Below are 22,634 nucleotides of genomic sequence, written 5' to 3' on the forward strand. Positions count from 1 at the left end.
GAGCCATTAAGCAAGCAGACCCTGACAGCGTGGGAAATGAAGATAAGCTGTTGACTGAACAATTTATTGAGGGTCTACTGTGCAATGCCCACTGAACCCAGTTGCGGGCAATGGCCTTACAGGACCCTGACCTGGACTTTGCACAGTTCAAGGACAGAGCCATCCGGGTGCTCCGAGAACCGGCACCAGGTGGCGCTGTGACCCACAGGCGCCCTGCTATCACTTACCACCAGGAGACGGTGCCCTTGTCTGCAGGGCCTGTGGGAGCTGATGCGCAGGCTTTAAACAGTGACCCGGCTACAGACCTGCACCATCAGGTCCAAGAGCTGACTAAGAGCGTTGCCGCGCTAACCAGAATTGTGCAGTCTTTACAGGTCTCTTCTCCAGGAAAGATCCAGCTGGCATCCGGACCGGAGGATGTCCCGTGGCGCCGACTGAGGAGGACCACACCGGCCAGAGGAAGACCCAGCGACAGATACAACGAGGACGGACGACCCATCTGCCGCCGCTGCAATCAACCCGGACATGTGGCAAGGTACTGTCATTTAAACGGGCACAACCTGGGGTAGAGGGCCAACCCCCAGGCATAAGACCATCAGGCCCATCAAACTGGCGTGATAAATACGTAGGGGGACGTCCAATCTTGCCTGTGGTACTGGATGGCATTCCTATGAGTGCCCTACTAGACACTGGGTCACAGGTGACCACCATCCCGTACGTGCTCTTTAAACAGTACTGGAATGACTCGGACATAACCCGCTACCCAGATGACGACCTGAGTATCATCGCCAGCAATGGTCAGCCCGTGCCGCAGGTGGGATTCAAAGAGGTGACCATTAAGATCGGTAAAGTCGAACTGGCGGCACAAGGACTGATTATAGTGGACATAGACCGTCATGAGAGTCACCCTAGAATAACCTTGGGAAGTAATGTGATTGAAAATTGTCTTGCAGAGGTGATTCTCATTTACAGCAGGTTGCCAAGAACGCCAGTTCCGGCCAGCAGCGTGTGCTCCAAAAAGAGATCCGGGCACTGATGAAGCGGCAACAGGTGGAACTATCTGGTGGTGAGATAGGTAGCGTGAGAATGTGTGACCCGTTCCCTATTGCCATGCCCCCAAAAAGTGAGATGATGATTTGGTGCCGGGCAGCTATTGGTCTAAGAGGTAGAGACTACCAAGCAATGGTAGAGCCCGTCTACTCAGACAGTAGGCCCACCATTTTGACAGCACGGGGGGTGGTCGATGTACGCCATGGGAGGGTGCCCGTTCGCATCATAAATATTGGGGAGAGAGAAGTACATCTGCCCCGGTATGCCACGCTAGCCAAATTGTTCACCATCAACCAGAACTCTGTACAGGCCGTGGAACCCTTGCCTCCATCTCAACCAGAGGAAGGTAACGGCTCTAAGAAACCAATGGAGGACTGGTGTCAGCAACTGCATTTGGGTACTGACTCCACTCCCTCACACCAGAAACAGGGAGTCTATCGGGTGGTTCGAGAGTACGAGAGAGTGTTTAGTAAACACCCGCTAGACTTCGGGCGAGTAAAGGGGGTAGAACACCACATCCCCACGGGAGACCATCCTCCCATAAAGGAGAGATACCGACCCGTACCCCCGGCACACTACCAACACGCCAAGGGGATGCTTAGAGACATGAAGGAGGCTGGGGTAATCAGGGACAGCTGTAGCCCCTGGGCAGCTCCACTAGTCTTAGTGAAAAAGAAAGACAACACCTTGAGAATGTGTGTAGACTACAGGAAGGTCAACCGTATCACACACAAAGATGCGTACCCGTTACGAAGGATAGAAGAGTCCTTAGCTGCATTAAAATCTGCTAACTTCTTCTCTACTTTGGATCTCACTAGCGGGTACTGGCAGGTTCCTGTAGCAGAGGCGGACCGTGAGAAGACCGCATTCACCACCCCGATGGGTCTCAGCGAATTTAACTGTATGCCGTTCGGGCTCTGCAACTCACCAGGAACCTTCCAACGGTTGATGGAATGCTGTCTGGGACACCGGAACTTCGACACGGTCCTGTTATACCTGGACGATGTCATCGTCTATTCCAAGACCTACGAGGACCACCTGAAACACCTGGCAGAAGTGTTCGAAGCTCTGGCAAACTATGGCCTAAAGGTGAAACCCTCCAAGTGTCACCTCCTGAAACCAAAGGTGCAATACCTGGGACACGTGGTGAGTGCTGACGGAGTGGCTCCTGACCCTGATAAGATCACCGTGATTAAGGACAGGCCAAGACCCTCCAGCATAAAGAAAGTGCGGCAGTTCCTCGGGTTGGTACGCTACTACCGAAGATTCATTCCCGGTTTCACCAAAATGGCAGCCCCTATGCAGGACCTCCTGATAGGTCAATCTCGGAAAGGCAAAAACCAGAAGCCGCCCTTTAGGTGGGAAAAGCTGGAAGAGGAGTCCTTCTGCCAGCTGAAGATGGCCCTCACAGGGGATGAAATCCTGGCATATCCAGACTACAGCCAGCCCTTTATCCTCCACACGGACGCAAGCAACATCGGGCTAGGAGCCGTACTGTCCCAGATCCAGCAAGGGAAAGAACGGGTGATCGCTTACGCCAGCCGAAAGCTACGGCCCACGGAGAGGAACCCTGAGAATTATAGCTCATTCAAGCTGGAGTTCCTGGCAGTAGTGTGGGCAGTGGCCGAACGTTTCAAGCATTACCTTGCCTCCTCCAAATTCACCGTGTACACGGATAACAACCCGTTGACACACCTGGACACTGCAAGGCTTGGTGCCCTGGAACAGAGATGGATGGCCCGCCTGTCCAACTTTGAATTCACCATCAAACACCGGGCAGGACGCTCAAATGCCAACGCGGATGCCCTGTCTAGAATGCCGAACTTACCGGATGTAGGGGAAGATCCAGAAGATCTGGAAGAAGTTGAGCTCCCTGCGTTCCACCGTCATGGGATTACCCTGTATTCCCACCGTGTGAAGGACAGGCACTCCGTGACGTTCAATTCCTTGCCCCACTACAACTGGGCGGAGACGCAAGACAGTGATCCCGCAGTCCATTTGGTGAAGGAAATGCTGACCCAGGCCGATGCCCGTCTTGACCCAGATGCTCCGGAGGAGACCAACCAACTGTGGAAGGAGAAAAGTAAGCTGTTCCTCTACAGGGAGAAGCTGTGCCGGAGAATGGTTAACTCTCGAACACATGAGTTGACCTGGCAGGTAGTGGTCCCAAGACGAGACGCGGCTATGGTTCTGGAGGCATACCACAACGGAGCAGGGCATTTCGGATGGAAGAAGCTGGAGTTCTTGTTGCGTGAACGGTTCTACTGGGTAGGCATGAGAGGAGCCATCGAGAGGTGGTGCAGAGACTGTGGCCCGTGCCACCTGAGAAGAAAAGACCGAGCCAGCCAGAAAACTCCCCTGCAGCCCATCATCACCAGACAGCCACTGGAACTGGTAGCCCTGGACCATGTGAAACTGGCTCCAAGCAGATCTGGGTATGTCTACGCCCTCACAATCGTAGATCATTACTCCCGGTTCCTGGTGGTGGTCCCAGTCAAGGACTTAACGGCTCAAACAGCAGCTAGAGCCTTCCAGCAGCACTTCTGCCGTCCACACGGGTACCCGGACCAAATGTTGACAGACCAAGGACCAGCCTTCGAAGCGGAGGTCTTCCAGGAGTTCTGCAACCTGTATGGCTGCAAGAAGATAAGAACAACGCCCTATCACCCTCAAACCAATGGACTCTGCGAGAAGATGAACCAGGTGGTGATAGATCTGCTAAAAACGTTGCCCCTGGAAGAACGCAGTCTGTGGCCTGAGAAACTGCCCGATCTGGTGGACCTGTATAACCACATCCCTGTAGGTTCCACCAACTGTACCCCGGCTTACCTAATGAGAGCAAGACCTGGTAAGCTGCCTATTGACCTGGATATGGGAGTCCTGACGCCTGAGGACACCTCGCCAGAGGCAGACTGGGATACAGAACGGCAGCAGCAGTATCGGAAAGTACAGGAGAGCGTCGAGCGAAGTCTGTCTCAAGCTAGAGAAAGGCAAGAGAAGGCTTATAACCAGTATGCTCCCGCTGTTCCCCTGGTACCTGGAGAGCAGGTCTTGAAGAGGAAGAGGCGGCTCCACAAGTTGGACGACCAGTGGGAGAAGGACCCGTACACCGTACTGCCATCAAGCCATGAAAACCCAAAAATCTGCGTAATCAGTAAGGATGGAGGAGAAACCACAGCCATTGTCTCCAGAGACCACCTGAAGAAGTGTCCCGAGCAGCTGCAAAGCCCTGAAGAAGATCAAGAAAACCCTCAACCCGCAGAGGAAAGGGAAGAAATGATCAGTACCGTACTCGGAGACTTCCCCCGGTCTTGGACACAAGTAAATGGCACTGTCGTGGTACCCGTCCTCACCTTTCTCCAGCCAGCCCCGCAAGTGCCTACAGAGGAACTGGTAGAGCTGGAAGAGCAGCCGGCCCAAGAGGCAGAAGAGTCCACACCAGCAGTACAGGAGGATCAACCCTCTGCTAGTAGTGAGCCTGCCGTGCCCCTAGTGAGCCAAAGAGTGCGCAGACAGCTGCCCAGCTTACCCATAACACCTCCTACACCCTGTAGTGCAGAGAACCAGTTAGTGAGCTCCGTAGGTCCACTAGAGTCACTAGAGGGCAGATGCCCGCTCGCTGGAGAATCTAAACTAATGCACTGTGAATTTATCTGCTAACTGTTTATGGTTTATGTTTCTTGCCTGTTATTAATTATGTTTCTCAGTTACCCTGCAGATTTTTATGGACTAACAGGTTATGGACGCTGGATAACCGGAACAGTTTTGTAGATAGTTGCACCTTGGTGCCTCTTGTGAAGACGGCCGCGGAAGAGAAAACCTGTCTGGCGTGGCCTCCTTGTGGCCCAAAGTAGTTAGTCTACCCTTGCAGCCACGCCCAAGGCCAACGCAAGGGGTTTGCTTTGGACAGGTCCCCTACTTCGCTTAAAGCTTCACCTTGGGTGATATGGACACCCGGTTGCGGACACGCCGTGACCTTTAAAAAACTAAAGCTTCTTGTAAATATGTTATTGTGTTATCGTTATACCCTGTATTTATGTTTTAAAAATGTGTTTAGTCCCGGAGTACTAAAATTTACTAGGGGGGAATGTGACACCCCAGGGTTCTGGTTGCCACAGTAATAGAGATATTATGTCTGAGAGCAAGTGGGAGGTTTCTCTGGTCAGGAGCCCTAAGCATGCAACACGGCCCACCCAGACCTGGGAGGGGAGGAATCTGCCCTTATAAACTGGGTCTGGGGCGGGATTAAGTCAGACAGAGCCTGCAGAACAAGCAGAGCAGGCAGAGCCTAGAGTGAAGCTGCAGACACAGGAAAAGATACATCAGGAGCTCTGTAGGAGCAGAGGCAGAAGGCCAGGGGCTGTGAGCAGAGATATAGCTCGCTCAGTCACAAGGAAGGGACCAGCGCCGCCATCCAGGAGCGGAGGCTAACAGAAGGCCCCAAGTCACCAGCCATACGGGTGAGCACCACATCGTATACTCAGGGACGTGGGCTACTTGTAACCGCTGACAGCAAGGTAGCCAGGAAGAGTGCAGATAAACGGGGAGGCCTACAACTCCACCTGGCCAGGGGAACTCCTGCTTGCTCGCAGACTGACCAGGCCCCTTATACTAGCCAGTACTCCCAGGAGGGTCTGCTTTGTACCATCAGTAAAGACCCTGAACTGCACCTCACGTCTCTGTGATTCCTTGCCGCACCAGCACCATTAGCACTGGGACCCTCACACCATCACTCCCATCATCTCTCACATTAGCTGCCATGAGGCAATAGTTCTCCCGTGGGGAGTTATCCCATACTCGGCTGCGCAAACAACATCAGCCTCAGCGGTCGGCAGCGCAGCGGCGGTCCCCACTGACCGCAATCCACGGGTGGCGTAGTCGGACATTTGCTATACATTAAGACTGCCACTGGTTTGACCACCCTGGGCACGGACCGGGTCACCGCCACACGGAGACTACAACCCCCAGCATTCTACAACAGGCCCGGTTCCGGGTTCCCCTGCACAACACAGGCCCAGGGGGCGCGTCATATGCAGTGAGTCCAACGGCTGACCAATTTTAGGAAAAACCCCACTAAGAATTTAACCCCTTAATAACATCTGACGTACTAATACGCGTCTGTGCCCTGGGACTTAAGAGCCAGACCCGTATTAGTACGTCATGGCGATCGCGCGCGCACACAGGCTGTGCGGGCGCGATCGCCGCCGGGTGTCAGCTGATTGTCACAGCTGACACCCGGTACTATGTGCAGGGAGCGGTCACGCACCGCTCCCAGCACATTAACCCCCGCGATGCTGCGATCGAAGTCGATCGAAGTCGATCGCGGCATTGCGGGGGCAAGGGGAGGTGATCGCCGATACTCACCTCCTCTTCCGGCTTCCAGCGCAGTCTGCAAAGGCTTCCCGGGTGTTGCCATGACGACCCGATGTCGTCATGACAACATCCGGGTCACCAGAGAGCAGGAAGATTGCTTGGACATGCGCAGTGCATCTCCAAGCAATCTTCACACTGTGCACTTCTGACAGCCTTCATGGCATAGGGATGGTGCTCCATTCCTGTGCCATGCAGGCGATCAGAAAAAAAAAAGTGAAAGTCCCAGAGTGGGACAAAGTAATAAAGTGTATAAACTGTGTGAAAGTGGAAAAAAAAAAAAAAAAAAATGTGCAAAAATATTATAAAAAAATAAAAAAAAATAATACACCAAAAATAAAAATATAATGTACCCATCAATAAATATTATTATAAAAAAAATAAAAAAAAAACAATAAAAGTACACATATTTGGTATCGCCGCGTCCGGAACAACCTGACCTATAAAACTGTCCCACTAGTTAACCCCTTCAGTGAACACGGTAAAAAAAAAAAAAAAAAAAACAAGCAAAAAACAATGCTTTATCACCATACCGCCAAACAAAAAGTGGAATAACACGCGATCAAAAAGACGCATATAAATAAAAATGATACCGCTGAAAACGTCATCTCGTCCCGCAAAAAACAAGCCGCCATATAGCTCCATCAGCCGAAAAATAAAAAAGTTATAGCTCTCAGAATAAAGCGATACTAAAAAATATTTTTTTCTATAAAATAGCTTTTATTGTGTATAAGCGCCAAAACATAGAAAAATTATACAAATGTGGTACCGCTGTAAACGTACTGACCCGAAGAGTAAAGCTGCCTCATCAATTTTACCACACGCGGAACAGAATAAAAAAAAAAAAAAAAAAACAATTCCTGAATTGTTGGTTTTTGTTTATTCTGCCTCCCAAAAATCGGAATAGAAAGCGATCAAAAAATGTCACGTGCCTGAAAATGGCACCAATAACAACGTCAAGTCATCCCGCAAAAAACGAGCCGTCACATGACTGTCTGCCAAAATTTGGAAAAATTATAGCTCTCAAAATATGGCGATGCAAAAACTAGATTTTACAAAAAATGCGTCTTTTAGTGTGTGACAGCTGTCAGTCATAAAAACCCCATATGATTCTGGCATTGCTGTAATCACACCGACCCGAAGAATAAAGTCGTCTAATCACTTATACCGCACAAGGAACGGCGTCAAAAATAAACTCTTGAGTTAGGATTGGGCTAGGGTTAGGGCTGGGTTTGGGGCTAGGGTTGTGCTGGGGCTAGGGTTGTGCTGGGGCTAGGGTTGTGCTGGGGCTAGGGTTGTGCTGGGGCTAGGGTTGTGCTAGGGTTAGGGCTGGGGTTGGGATTTTTTTCAAAAGTAAGAAAAAAAGATGACGATATGGCGACTAGTGTTGAGAGCAAGTGCTCGCTACTTGAGTTTGCATCGGGTGCTCTGGTATGCATTTAGTATCGTGGGTATTTGAGTGACATGCTCGAGTCTCTGCCCCATATGCTTCGCGGCCAAAAAACTTTACGGGGATTGCCTGCCATGCACGAGCGATCCCCGCATGTTTTTTTTTGGGTGTCTAATAACCGTGAAACATGCGGAGCAGGGACTCGAGCATGTCACTCGAGCACACGCTGTACATGGTGCATACCTGAGTACCCGATGCAAACTCAAGTAGCGAGCACTTGCGCTCAAGAATAATGAAAACTTATTCAATATGATGACCTATTGTAAACAAATAATGTGCCGTACCTCTGGGTTCAAAATGTTCACTATACACCTTAATAAAATCTTTGAGGGGTATAGTTTCCAAAATGGGGACACTTGTGGGGGAGCTCCACTGTTTAGGCACATCACGGGCTCTCCAAACGCGACATGGTGTCCGCTAACAAATTGAATGGAAAATCGGCTCAAATTGTTAGCGGACGCCATGTTGCGTTTGGAGAGCCCCTGTGTGTCCAAACATTGGAGCTCCCCCACAAGTGACCCCATTTTGGAAACTAGACCCCCCAAGGCACCTATCTAGATGCATAGTGAGCACTTAGAACCCCCAGGTGCTTCACAAATTGATTCGTAAAAATGAAAAAGTGAAAATAAAACACTTTTTCATTTTTATGAATCAATTTGTGAAGCACCTGGGGTTCCAAGTGCTCACTATGAATCTAGATAGGTGCCTTGGGGGGTCTAGTTTCCAAAATGGGGTCACTTGTGGGGGAGCTCCAATGTTTGGGCACACAGGGACTCTCTAAATGCAACATGGTATCCGCTAACAAATTGAATGGAAAATCGGCTCAAATTGTTAGCGGACACCACATTGCGTTTGGAGAGCCCCTCTGTGCCCAAACTTTGGAGCTCCCCCACAAGTGACCCCATTTTGGAAACTAGACCCCCCAAGGCACCTTTCTAGATGCATAGTGAGCACTTGGAACCCCCAGGTGCTTCACAAATTGATTCGTAAAAATGAAAAAGTGAAAAAAAAAACACTTTTTCATTTTTATGAATCAATTTGTGAAGCACCTGGGGTTCCAAGTGCTCACTATGAATCTAGATAGGTGCCTTGGGGGGTCTAGTTTCCAAAATGGGGTCACTTGTGGGGGAGCTCCAATGTTTGAGCACACAGGGACTCTCCAAATGCAACATGATATCCGCTAACAAATTGTCGGCTCAAATTGTTAGCGGATATCATGTTGCATTTGGAGAGTCCCTGTGTGCCCAAACATTGGAGCTCCTCCACAAGTGACCCCATTTTGGAAACTAGACCCCCCAAGGCACCTATCTAGATGCATAGTGAGCACTTGGAACCCCTAGGTGCTTCACAAATTAATTCGTAAAAATGAAAAAGTGTTTTTTTTTTCACTTTTTCATTATTACGAATCAATTTGTGAAGCACCTGGGGGTTCCAAGTGCTCACTATGCATCTAGAAAGGTGCCTTGGGGGGTCTAGTTTCCAAAATGGGGTCACTTGTGGGGGAGCTCCAAAGTTTGGGCACAGAGGGGCTCTCCAAACGCAATGTGGCGTCCGCTAACAATTTGAGCCGATTTTCCATTCAATTTGTTAGCGGATACCATGTTGCATTTAGAGAGTCCCTGTGTGCCCAAACATTGGAGCTCCCCCACAAGTGACCCCATTTTGGAAACTAGACCCCCCAAGGCACCTATCTAGATGCATAGTGAGCACTTGGAACCCCTAGGTGCTTCACAAATTGATTCGTAAAAATGAAAAAGTGTTTTTTTTTTCACTTTTTCATTATTACGAATCAATTTGTGAAGCACCTGGGGGTTCCAAGTGCTCACTATGCATCTAGAAAGGTGCCTTGGGGGGTCTAGTTTCCAAAATGGGGTCACTTGTGGGGGAGCTCCAAAGTTTGGGCACAGAGAAGCTCTCCAAACGCAATGTGGTGTCCGCTAACAATTTGAGCCGATTTTCCATTCAATTTGTTAGCGGATACCATGTTGCATTTAGAGAGTCCCTGTGTGCCCAAACATTGGAGCTCTCCCACAAGTGACCCCATTTTGGAAACTAGACCCCCCAAGGCACCTATCTAGATGCATAGTGAGCAGTTGGAACCCCCAGGTGCTTCACAAATTGATTCATAAAAATGAAAAGTGTTTTTTTTTTCACTTTTTCATTGTTACGAATCAATTTGTGAAGCACCTGGGGGTTCCAAGTGCTCACTATGCATCTAGATAGGTGCCTTGGGGGGTCTAGTTTCCAAAATGGGGTCACTTGTGGGGGAGCTCCAATGTTTGGGCACACAGCAGCTCTCCAAACGCAACATGGTGTCGCTAACAATTTGAGCCAATTTTGCGTTAAATTTGTTAGCGGACACCATGTTGCATTTAGAGAGCCGCTGTGTGCCCAAATATTGGAGCTCCCCCACAAGTGACCCCATTTTGGAAACTAGACCACCCAAGGCACCTATCTAGATGCATACTGAGCACTTGGAACCCTCAGGTGCTTCACAAATTGATTCATACAAATGAAAAAGTGTTTTTTTTTTCACTTTTTCATTGTTACGAATCAATTTGTGAAGCACCTGGGGGTTCCAAGTGCTCACTATGCATCTAGATAGGTGCCTTGGGGGGTCTAGTTTCCAAAATGGGGTCACTTGTGGGGGAGCTCCAATGTTTGGGCACACAGGGACTCTCTAAATGCAACATGGTGTCCTCTAACAAATTTAACGGAAAATCGGCTCAAATTGTTAGCGACACCATGTTGCGTTTGGAGAGCCGCTGTGTGCCCAAACATTGGAGCTCCCCCACAAGTTACCCCATTTTGGAAACTAGACCCCCAAAGGCACCTATCTAGATGCATTGTGAGCACTTGGAACACTCAGGTGCTTCACAAATTGATTCATAAAAATGAAAAAGTGTTTTTTTTTTCACTTTTTCATTATTACGAATCAATTTGTGAAGCACCTGGGGGTTCCAAGTGCTCACTATGCATCTAGAAAGGTGCCTTGGGGGGTCTAGTTTCCAAAATGGGGTCACTTGTGGGGGAGCTCCAAAGTTTGGGCACAGAGAAGCTCTCCAAACGCAATGTGGTGTCCGCTAACAATTTGAGCCGATTTTCCATTCAATTTGTTAGCGGATACCATGTTGCATTTAGAGAGTCCCTGTGTGCCCAAACATTGGAGCTCTCCCACAAGTGACCCCATTTTGGAAACTAGACCCCCCAAGGCACCTATCTAGATGCATAGTGAGCAGTTGGAACCCCCAGGTGCTTCACAAATTGATTCATAAAAATGAAAAGTGTTTTTTTTTTCACTTTTTCATTGTTACGAATCAATTTGTGAAGCACCTGGGGGTTCCAAGTGCTCACTATGCATCTAGATAGGTGCCTTGGGGGGTCTAGTTTCCAAAATGGGGTCACTTGTGGGGGAGCTCCAATGTTTGGGCACACAGCAGCTCTCCAAACGCAACATGGTGTCGCTAACAATTTGAGCCAATTTTGCGTTAAATTTGTTAGCGGACACCATGTTGCATTTAGAGAGCCGCTGTGTGCCCAAATATTGGAGCTCCCCCACAAGTGACCCCATTTTGGAAACTAGACCACCCAAGGCACCTATCTAGATGCATACTGAGCACTTGGAACCCTCAGGTGCTTCACAAATTGATTCATACAAATGAAAAAGTGTTTTTTTTTTCACTTTTTCATTGTTACGAATCAATTTGTGAAGCACCTGGGGGTTCCAAGTGCTCACTATGCATCTAGATAGGTGCCTTGGGGGGTCTAGTTTCCAAAATGGGGTCACTTGTGGGGGAGCTCCAATGTTTGGGCACACAGGGACTCTCTAAATGCAACATGGTGTCCTCTAACAAATTTAACGGAAAATCGGCTCAAATTGTTAGCGACACCATGTTGCGTTTGGAGAGCCGCTGTGTGCCCAAACATTGGAGCTCCCCCACAAGTTACCCCATTTTGGAAACTAGACCCCCCAAGGCACCTATCTAGATGCATTGTGAGCACTTGGAACACTCAGGTGCTTCACAAATTGATTCATAAAAATGAAAAAGTGTTTTTTTTTTCACTTTTTCATTATTACGAATCAATTTGTGAAGCACCTGGGGGTTCCAAGTGCTCACTATGCATCTAGAAAGGTGCCTTGGGGGGTCTAGTTTCCAAAATGGGGTCACTTGTGGGGGAGCTCCAAAGTTTGGGCACAGAGAAGCTCTCCAAACGCAATGTGGTGTCCGCTAACAATTTGAGCCGATTTTCCATTCAATTTGTTAGCGGATACCATGTTGCATTTAGAGAGTCCCTGTGTGCCCAAACATTGGAGCTCTCCCACAAGTGACCCCATTTTGGAAACTAGACCCCCCAAGGCACCTATCTAGATGCATAGTGAGCAGTTGGAACCCCCAGGTGCTTCACAAATTGATTCATAAAAATGAAAAGTGTTTTTTTTTTCACTTTTTCATTGTTACGAATCAATTTGTGAAGCACCTGGGGGTTCCAAGTGCTCACTATGCATCTAGATAGGTGCCTTGGGGGGTCTAGTTTCCAAAATGGGGTCACTTGTGGGGGAGCTCCAATGTTTGGGCACACAGCAGCTCTCCAAACGCAACATGGTGTCGCTAACAATTTGAGCCAATTTTGCGTTAAATTTGTTAGCGGACACCATGTTGCATTTAGAGAGCCGCTGTGTGCCCAAATATTGGAGCTCCCCCACAAGTGACCCCATTTTGGAAACTAGACCACCCAAGGCACCTATCTAGATGCATACTGAGCACTTGGAACCCTCAGGTGCTTCACAAATTGATTCATACAAATGAAAAGTGTTTTTTTTTTCACTTTTTCATTGTTACGAATCAATTTGTGAAGCACCTGGGGGTTCCAAGTGCTCACTATGCATCTAGATAGGTGCCTTGGGGGGTCTAGTTTCCAAAATGGGGTCACTTGTGGGGGAGCTCCAATGTTTGGGCACACAGGGACTCTCTAAATGCAACATGGTGTCCTCTAACAAATTTAACGGAAAATCGGCTCAAATTGTTAGCGACACCATGTTGCGTTTGGAGAGCCGCTGTGTGCCCAAACATTGGAGCTCCCCCACAAGTTACCCCATTTTGGAAACTAGACCCCCCAAGGCACCTATCTAGATGCATTGTGAGCACTTGGAACACTCAGGTGCTTCACAAATTGATTCATAAAAATGAAAAAGTGTTTTTTTTTTTCACTTTTTCATTGTTACGAATCAATTTGTGAAGCACCTGGGGGTTCCAAGTGCTCACTATGCATCTAGAAAGGTGCCTTGGGGGGTCTAGTTTCCAAAATGGGGTCACTTGTGGGGGAGCTCCAAAGTTTGGGCACACATGGGCTCTCCAAACACAACATGGCGTCCGCTAATTATTCAAGCAAATTTTACAATCAAAAAGTCAAATAGCGCTCCTTCCCTTCCGAGCCCTGCCGTGCGCCCAAACAGTATTTTTTCCCCAAATATTGGGTATCTGCGTGCCCAGGGGAAATTGCACAACAAATTTTGGGGTCCATTTTTTCTTGTTACCCCTGTGAAAATAAAAAAAATTGGGTCTAAATTAACATTTTTGTGAAAAAAATTAAATGTTCATTTTTTTCTTCCACATTCAAAAAATTCCTGTGAAGCACCTGAAGGGTTAATAAAGTTCTTGAATGTGGTTTTGAGCACCTTGAGGGGTGCAGTTTTTAGAATGGTGTCACTTTTGGGTATTTTCTGTCATAAAGACCTCTCAAAGTGACTTCAAATGTGATGTGGTCCCTAAAAAAATGGTTTTGTAAATTTTGTTGGAAAAATGAGAAATCGCTGGTCAACTTTTAACCCTTATAGCTCCCTAACAAAAAAAAATTTTGGTTCCAAAATTGTGCTGATGTAAAGTAGACATGTGGGAAATGTTATTTATTAACTCTTTTGTGTGACATATCGCTCTGATTTCAGGGCTTAAAAATTCAAATTTTGAAAATTGCAAAATTTTCAAAATTTTCGCCAAATTTCCGTTTTTTTCACAAATAAACGCAAGTGATATCGAAGAAATTTTTCCACAATCATGAAGTACAATATGTCACGAAAAAACAATCTCAGAATCAGGGGGATCCGTTGAAGCGTTCGAGAGTAATTACCTCATAAAGTGACAGTGGTCAGAATTGTAAAAATTGGCCCGGTCATTAACGTGCAAACCACCCGCGGGGCTTAAGGGGTTAAAGACGCATAGAGCAAGGCCACAGTAACAAGGTACGACAAGTTCCCATTAAAAAGGAGAGAGTCTGCTATACAGTTATGGGGTATGCAGTGAGTCCAGCGGCTGACCAATTTTAGGAAAAACTCCACTAAGAATTTAAAGACACACAGAGCAGGGCCACAGTAACAAGGTACGACATGTTCCCATTAGAAAGGAGAGAGTCTACTATACAGTTATCGGGTATGCAGTGAGTCCAACGGCTGACCAATTTTAGGAAAAACCCCACTAAGAATTTAAAGACACACGGAGCAGGGCCACAGTAACAAGTACGACATGTTCCCATTAGAAAGTAGAGAGTCTGCTATACAGCTATAGGGTATGCAGTGAGTCCAACGGCTGACCAATTTTAGTAAAAACGCCACTAAGAATTTAAAGACACATAGAGCAGGGCCACAGTAACAAGGTACGACAAGTTCCCATTAAAAAGGAGAGAGTCTGCTATACAGTTATAGGGTATGCAGTGAGTCCACGGCTGACCAATTTTAGTAAAATCGCCACTATGAATTTAAAGACACATAGAGCAGGGCCACAGTAACAAGTTACGACATGTTCCCATTAGAAAGGAGAGGGTCTGCTATACAGTTATAGGGTATGCAGTGAGTCCAACGGCTGACCAATTTTAGGAAAAAACCCACTTAGAATTTAAAGACACACGGAGCAGGGCCACAGTAACAAGTACGACATGTTCCCATTAGAAAGTAGAGAGTCTGCTATACAGTTATAGTTTATGCAGTAAGTCCAACGGCTGACCAATTTTAGGAAAAACCCCACTAAGAATTTAAAGACACACGGAGCAGGGCCACAGTAACAAGTACGACATGTTCCCATTAGAAAGGAGAGAGTCTGCTATACAGTTATAGGGTATGCAGTGAGTGCAACGGCTGACCAATTTTAGGAAAAACCCCACTAAGAATTTAAAGACACATAGAGCAGGGCCACAGTAACAAGGTACGACATGTTCCCTTTAGAAAGGAGAGGGTTTGCTATACAGTTATAGGGTATGCAGTGAGTCCAACGGCTGACCAATTTTAGGAAAAACCCCACTAAGAATTTAAAGACTCATGGAGCAGGGCCACAGTAAAAATGTACGACATGTACCCATTAGAAAGTAGAGAGTCTGCTATACAGTTATAGGGTATTCAGTGAGTCCAACGGCTGACCAATTTTAGGAAAAAACCCACTAAGAATTTAAGGACACACAGAGCAGGGCCACATTAACAAGGTACGACATGTTCCCATTAGAAAGGAGAGGGTCTGCTATACAGTTATAGGGTATGCAGTGAGTCCAACGGCTGACCCATTTTATGAAAAACCCCACTAAGAATTTAAAGACACATGGAGCAGGGCCACAGTAACAAGGTACGGACATGTTCCCATTAGAAAGGAGAGGGTCTGCTATACAGTTATAGGGTATGCAGTGAGTCCAACGGCTGACCAGTTTTAGTAAAAACCCCACTAAGAATTTAAAGACACACGGAGCAGGACCACAGTAACAAGGTACGACATGTTCCCCTTAGAAAGGAGAGGGTCTGCTATACAGTTATAGGGTATGCAGTGAGTCCAACGGCTGACCAATTTTAGGATAAACCTCACTAAAAATTTAAAGACACATAGAGCAGGGCTACAGTAATGACAAATTCCCATCAGAAAGGAGAGAGTCTCCCATAATGTTGTCCTATGCAGTGAATGCAAGGGCTACCAAAAATTATGATGCACTTCAATGCCCCTTGGAAGAGACCTGGAGGAGGGCCTCATAAAAAATGTTCCCATTAGAAAGAAGTGGGACTCCTATACTTGTATTGCCCATGCACTTAGTGTATTTGCTGATAAACATTTACCCCTGGAGGGTATACATGAACATACTGTAGAAAAATTTTTTTTTAAGTGCATCATAAACACCCTTTAAAAAAATTATGTGGGTGTTGCAACACGGACCACGGTCACCCTGGTGATATGGTGGTGGAAGATGAGGAGAAGGAGGAGGACAAAAGCAAATAGACAAAATCAGGAAGTGTATACCCATGTGTGGGTGTGAAAAGATGCATGGGAATACACCTCACAAGAAAAGACACTGGATTTGAGTTTATGTTACACTGCTATCATTCGGTGGTGTTGAGAAGTCTGACCCAATCCAGCCCTTGTTCATTTTTATAAGAGTCAGCCTGTCAGCATTTTCAGTTGACAGGCGGATGCACTTATCAGTTATAATTCCACCAGTGGCACTAAAAACACGCTCTGATAAAACGCTGGCGGCAGGACAGGCCAGGACCTCCAAGGCATAGAGAGCCAGTTCATTCCACGTATCCAGCTTGGATACCCAATAATTATAAGGCACAGCGGAATCACGGAGGACGTTAGTACGGTCGGCAAGGTACTCCCTCAGCATCTTCCCAAACTTTGCACTCCTTGTGAGAGTACCCCACGCCTCAGGGCCTGTGCCATGGGAGGGTCTGAGAAAACTCTCCCAGAACTTTGACAGTGTTCCCCTGCCTCTGCTGGATTGAAATTGTGTCTCTCTTGCCTGTACTCCTTGGTTGTCCAAGGAAGTGTACCCTCTGCCGCCAGCGGTTTCAGATAATTTTTTTAATAGTTCCGCAACAAGGGCCTTCTGGTACTGCCCCATTTTTGTGACCTGTCCGCCTCAGGAATAAGAGATATAAAGTACTCCTTTTAGCATGGGTCTAGAAGTGTCACCAACCAGTAATGACTGTCACCCAAAATTTTGAGAACCCGAGGGTCATGGGAAAGGCAGCGTAACATAAACTCAGCCATGCGTGCCAGACTACTAACAGGCAAGACTTCCGTGTCCTCACCAAGAGGATAACTGACCATGCTCTCCTCCTCCTCCTCCTCTCTGTCCTCTGGCCATCCACGCTGAACAGACGGTATGACAGCTGTGCGGGTAGTACCGTCTATAATGCATGAAACTAGCTCCTGTCCTTCCTCCTCCTCCTCCTCTTCCTCATTGTCACCCAATCCACGTTGGGATGAGATGAGGCTGGGCTGTGTGTAATCACCCTGTATGGTTCCTTGCTCCATCCCATCGTGCTCCACCTGCAGTGCATCCTCTTTGATTGTGAGCAGAGAGCATTTCAGAAGACAGAGAAGCTTGATGGTGATGCTAATTAAGGCGTCATCGCCGCTCACCATCTTGGTGGAGTCCTCAAAGTTTTGGAGGATGGTACATATGTCTGACATCCATGTCTACTCCTGAGGTCTTATGTGTGGAGTCTGAACTGAATACCGACGGCCTTGTTGATGCTGGTACTCAACAACTGCCTTCTTCTGCTCACAAATCCTTCCCAACATCTGCAGTGTAGAGTTCCAATGCGTGGGGATATCACACACCAGTCTGTGAGCCGGAAGCTGCAAACGCTGCTGAAACACGGCAAGGGCGGCGGAAGCTGTAGCTGACTTTTTAAAAAGGGCACACAGGCGACGTACTTTAACAAGCAGATCCAGCAGCTCCGGGTAGGATTTGAGAAACCGCTGAACCAAGAGGTTAAGCACATGAGCCAGGCATGGTACGTGTGTGAGCTCGCCTCGACTCAGAGCCGCCATCAGGTTCCGGCCATTGTCACACACGACCATGCCTGGCTGTAGGTTCAGCGGTGTGAGCCACAGATCTGCCTGCTCTTTCAGAGGTGTCCACAACTCTTCAGCATTGTGCAGTTTTTCACCTAAGCATATTAGCTTCAGCACAGCCTGTTGCCGCTTGGCCGAGGCAGTGCTGCAGTGCTTCCAGCTTGTGACTGATGTGGTCATTTCGGAGATGGAGGCTGAAGATGAAGAGGAGGCTGAGGAGGATGAGGTGCAGGAGCTGTAGACCGTGGGGGAAACCCTGATTGACCTAGGGCCCGCAATCCTTGTTGTCGGGAGGACGTGTTCTGTCCCAAGGTCCGACGGGGTCCCGGATTCCACTATGTTAACCCAGTGTGCCGTCAGCGAGATGTACCGTCCATGCTCACAAGCACTTGTCCACGGTTAGGTGGACTTTACCATTAACTGCGTTGTTGAGAGCACGGCTAATGTTTTGGGACACGTGCTTGTGTAATGCGGGGACGGCACACCGGAAGAAATAGTGTCGGCTAGGGACTGAGTACCGAGGGACGGCCGCCATCAGGTTGCGGAATGCTTCCGTCTCCATGAGCCTAAAAGGCAACATTTCGAGCGCAAGCAGTCGTGAAATGCGAGAATTTAGTAGTGTGGCCTATGGGGCGTTGGCTGCATATTTGTGCTTGCGTTCCAAAGACTGGGGTATGGCCAACTGTATGCTGCGCTGGGACAAGGACATGGACGTGCTTCCTGATGCTGCTTCTTGAGAGTGTGCAACGACAGGTGCAGGGCAGGAGGCGTCTTCGCATGCACCATGGACAGGGGATTGGCTTGCATGCACAACAGCGAAAGAAGCAATGGTGCCACCCACAGACACTGTTCCTGGACCCATGCCGGTGGTGTTCAGGCTGGTCATTTTGCCACCCCTGCTGATGCTGGCCTGGCTGGTGGTGCAAATGGCCTTTTTTGGGTTATCGGCAGAGTCTTTAAAAAGCAACCAGACTTGGGAAGACCTAGCAGTTGTACTGGCAACTTCCTTCGTGTTGGTGTTACAGGGAACAGTTGCCTGCCTTCTGTCTGCGGCCACCACACTGCTTCTTCCTGCCTGTTGGGGTGCTCTGCCTCTCTCCCCCGTGTGCTGCTGTACTTGCTCTGCATGTCCTCCTGCCAGGTTGGTTCAGTTACTATATCATCCACCACCTCATCTTCCACTTCCGCACCTTGGTCTTCCTCCTGACTTTCTCGCAATTTTGTCTCATCATCGTCCACCTCTTGTGACACTTTCCCACTGTCGCCTTCGTGTGACCGTGGCTGCTCAAATATTTGTGCATCTCTACACGCGATCTCCTCTTGCCCCGCTTCAAGTGGACCGGGCGAGAGGCCCGAATCTATAAATGGAAAAGTGAACAGCTCTTCAGAGTATCCAAGTGTAGGATCAGTTGTCTCTGCGTACTTGGCATGGTGGGAGGAAGGAGGATCAGGGTGAGGAATATACGGTCCAGACTCACGGCTACTGAGACTTGACCATGTGGAAGATAGGGTAGTGGTGGTGGTGGCTAAGTGACTGGAAGCTTTATCTGCTATCCAATCAACAACCTTTTGACACTACTCTGGGTTGAATAGTGGTGTGCTGTGGTCCCCTAGAAATTGGGACAGGAAGGTCAGGCGAGAAGATGTGGGTGTTTGTTGTGGCACAATTTTGGCTTGCCCACTGCCTTGTCCTCGGCCTCTGCATGCACCATTACCATCATGTCCAGTTCCCCGTCCCTTGCCACGTGCCTTGCCCATTTTAAATGGAGGACAGTATCTTCCACACTCACTACAAATAACTGAGTTGGGAGTGAACTTATATGTGATCCGTGTGATGGAGAAAACAGAGTTTTAAATACCTGGCCTGTAGGTAAGTAGTTTGAACAGCAAACTGCGGTGAATTGCTTCAATGACTCACTAAAGGAAATTTTTAATGGAGGCCAGAAATGGCAGTATTTTCTCACAACGTATATGTGATCCGTGTGACGGAGAAAACAGAGTTTTAAATACCTGGCCTGTTGGTAAGTAGTTTACTGGAGGCAAATTTGCACTTATCACCCTGGAAGCTGTGCATGGGATGTACTTGGACGCTCGAACATGACAACGATTCAAAATACAAGGCCAAGTCCACCTGTCATTCGCTACAGCAGAACAAACTGAAGGTTCTGGAGTGTCCATTTCAGTTTCCTGAACTCAATATCATTGAGCCACTCTGAGGAGATCTCAAGCGCGCAGTTCATGCGAGACAGCCCAGGAATTTACAGGAACTGGAGGCTTTTTGCCCAGAAGAATGGGCAGTTTTACCATCTGAGAAAATAAAGAACCTCATCCACAAGTACCACAAAAGACTTCAAGCTGTCATTGATGTTAGAGGGGGCAATACACAGTATTAAGAACTGGGGTATGTGAACATTTGATCAGGGTCATTTGGATGTTTTTGGTTGTCATTAGGATTTAAAAAGAGAAAACACAGTAGTTTGACAATAAATGGCATCACCCAACCAATAACCATGAGTGGAGAAAAATAATTTTTGTTATCATTCATATTCTCTGAAACAAGGCCAAGAAAGGAAAAATTCTGCTAGGGTATGTTTAACTTTTGAGCACAACTGTATATGCTTCTATATATTTTTTTTAGTATATACAGGTGGGGGTGTGTTTCAGCGGCGGAGGAACAGGCACAGGCAGTAGTCACTGCTGCAGCTACCACATGTGCCAGCTGCTAAATAAAATGAATATTCACTCTTCTCCATGCCCATGGGCGTGGAGAAAAGTGAATATTCATTCTCTTTAGCAGCGGGCACAGAGGATAGCGCTGCTGACTGTGCATGCTATTAAAGAAAATGGCTATTCATTCATGCCAGGACTATGGGCATGGAGAGGAGTGAATATCCCTGCAGCTCACCTCGGCATCTGAGTGTGCATGGCAGTGACGTCATGCGCTGCTCAGATGTGAGGTGAGCTAAAGGCAGAACAGGACACAGTGCTGCAGCAAAGGGAAGGAAGGTGAGTACGAGTGTTTATTTTTTTCTTGTGTGCTGTGATGGGGGGCCATGCATACCAGAATTGAGGGATTGGGGGGAATGATGGGGGCCATGCATACCAGGATTGGGGGGAGGGGGTGATGGGGGCCATGCATACCAGGATTGGGGGGGGTGATGGGGGCCATGCATACCAGAATTGGGGGGGATGATGGGGGTCATGCATACCAGGATTGAGGGGGATGATGGGGGCCATGCATACCAGGATTGGGGAGATGATGGGGGGGCATGCATTCTAGGATTAGGGATGATGGGGGGTGGCATGCATTCCAGAATTGGGGATGATGTGGGGGCATGCATTCCAGGATGGGGGATGATGAGGGCCTATGCATACCCGGATTGGGGAAATTTAACAGCTGCTGCATTTCCCACACAAGACTTATATTCAAGTCAATAAGTTTTCACAGTTTTTGTGGTAAAATTAGGTGCCTCAGCTTATATTCGGTTTGGCTTATACTTGAGTATATACAGTATGTTTCATCATATTCCACACTAAAAATCATTTTATTTTTACTAAGTGTATTGCCTCCTTCCTTGTCACAATAGTGGGCTCTAGGATTCCGGTGTCAGCTAGAAGTATGCAACCATAGAGGGAAACATCTGCATAGGTTAACAACACCTCACACTCTGAGGAACCTGTTTCACTGGTGCTTATGGTTGAAACACATCAGCCCGTGTGACCCTTTCATGTTGGTAGGCTGATTCATGTACAGATCTGCGATGTGTCAGTGTCACTGTGTCTCTCACTGCACAGTAATACACAGCTGTGTCTTCCCCCTTCACACCCGTTATATGAAGCTCAGTAGTGAGAGCGGCTCTGTCTATAGTCATTGAGTATCTTGGGATCAGGTTAGTAGCTGTGGACACTCCATAAGCACAAATCTCTAAGCCGAGTCCTGGGATGTGCTTGTACCACACCAGAAAATTATAAGTTGATATTTTGAGAGCACATTTCAGGGTGACATCTTGGTTTTCTGTAACGAGAAGATCAGGATCCTGTGACACCTGAGAATCCGACCTCACATCTGGAAAAGAGAATAACGATTATGGTGTATAATTCAATTTATGTATAATTCATGGGTTTTCTAGCCCTATATTAATGTTGTGTTTATATATTTATATATATATATCTTACTTGCTTATATAGCGCCATTAAGTCCACAGCGCTTTACAGATATTATTATCGCTGTCCCCATTGGGGCTCACAATCTACATTCCCTATCAGTATGTCTTTGGAGTGTGGGAGGAAACCGGAGAACCCGGAGGAAACCCACACAAACACGGGGAGAACATACAAACTCCTTGCAGATGTTGTCCTTGGTGGGATTTAAGCCCAGGACCCCAGCGCTGCAAGGCTGCAGTGCTAACCACTGAGCCACCATATATAGAATAGATATGTTTTACATCAAAGTTTAACATTACCAATTAATAATAAAAATCGCCCTCACCTATAATAAGAGTAAGCAGTAAGAGGCCTGGAAGGATCGTCCTGCTCTTACTCCACCCCATGTTGTGCTGTGTGTGCTGCACGTTGTGTCCTCAGGTGTCGGAGTGACTGTGAGGAGGAGACGTGACATATAGCACAGACCACACCGCAGGCTTTCCTGTCAGGTCACATGTCAGATGCCACAACTCTTCTCATGTATGTGATATTACACTGTGTTCAGAATTATTAGGCAAATGACTATTTTGATCACATGATACTTTTTATACATGTTGTCCTACTCCAAGCTGCATAGGCTTGAGAGCCAACTACCAATTAAGTAAATCTAGTGATGTGCATCTCTGTAATGAGGAGGGGTGTTGACTAATGACATCAACACCCTATATAAGGTGTGCTTAATTATTAGGCAACTTCCTTCCTTTGGCAAAATGGGTCAGAAGAGAGTTTTG

Source organism: Phyllobates terribilis, unplaced genomic scaffold (assembly GCF_046119375.1).
Source record: "Phyllobates terribilis strain yellow unplaced genomic scaffold, ASM4611937v1 Scaffold_1__5_contigs__length_1240528914, whole genome shotgun sequence".
Classification (NCBI taxonomy): domain Eukaryota; kingdom Metazoa; phylum Chordata; class Amphibia; order Anura; family Dendrobatidae; genus Phyllobates; species Phyllobates terribilis.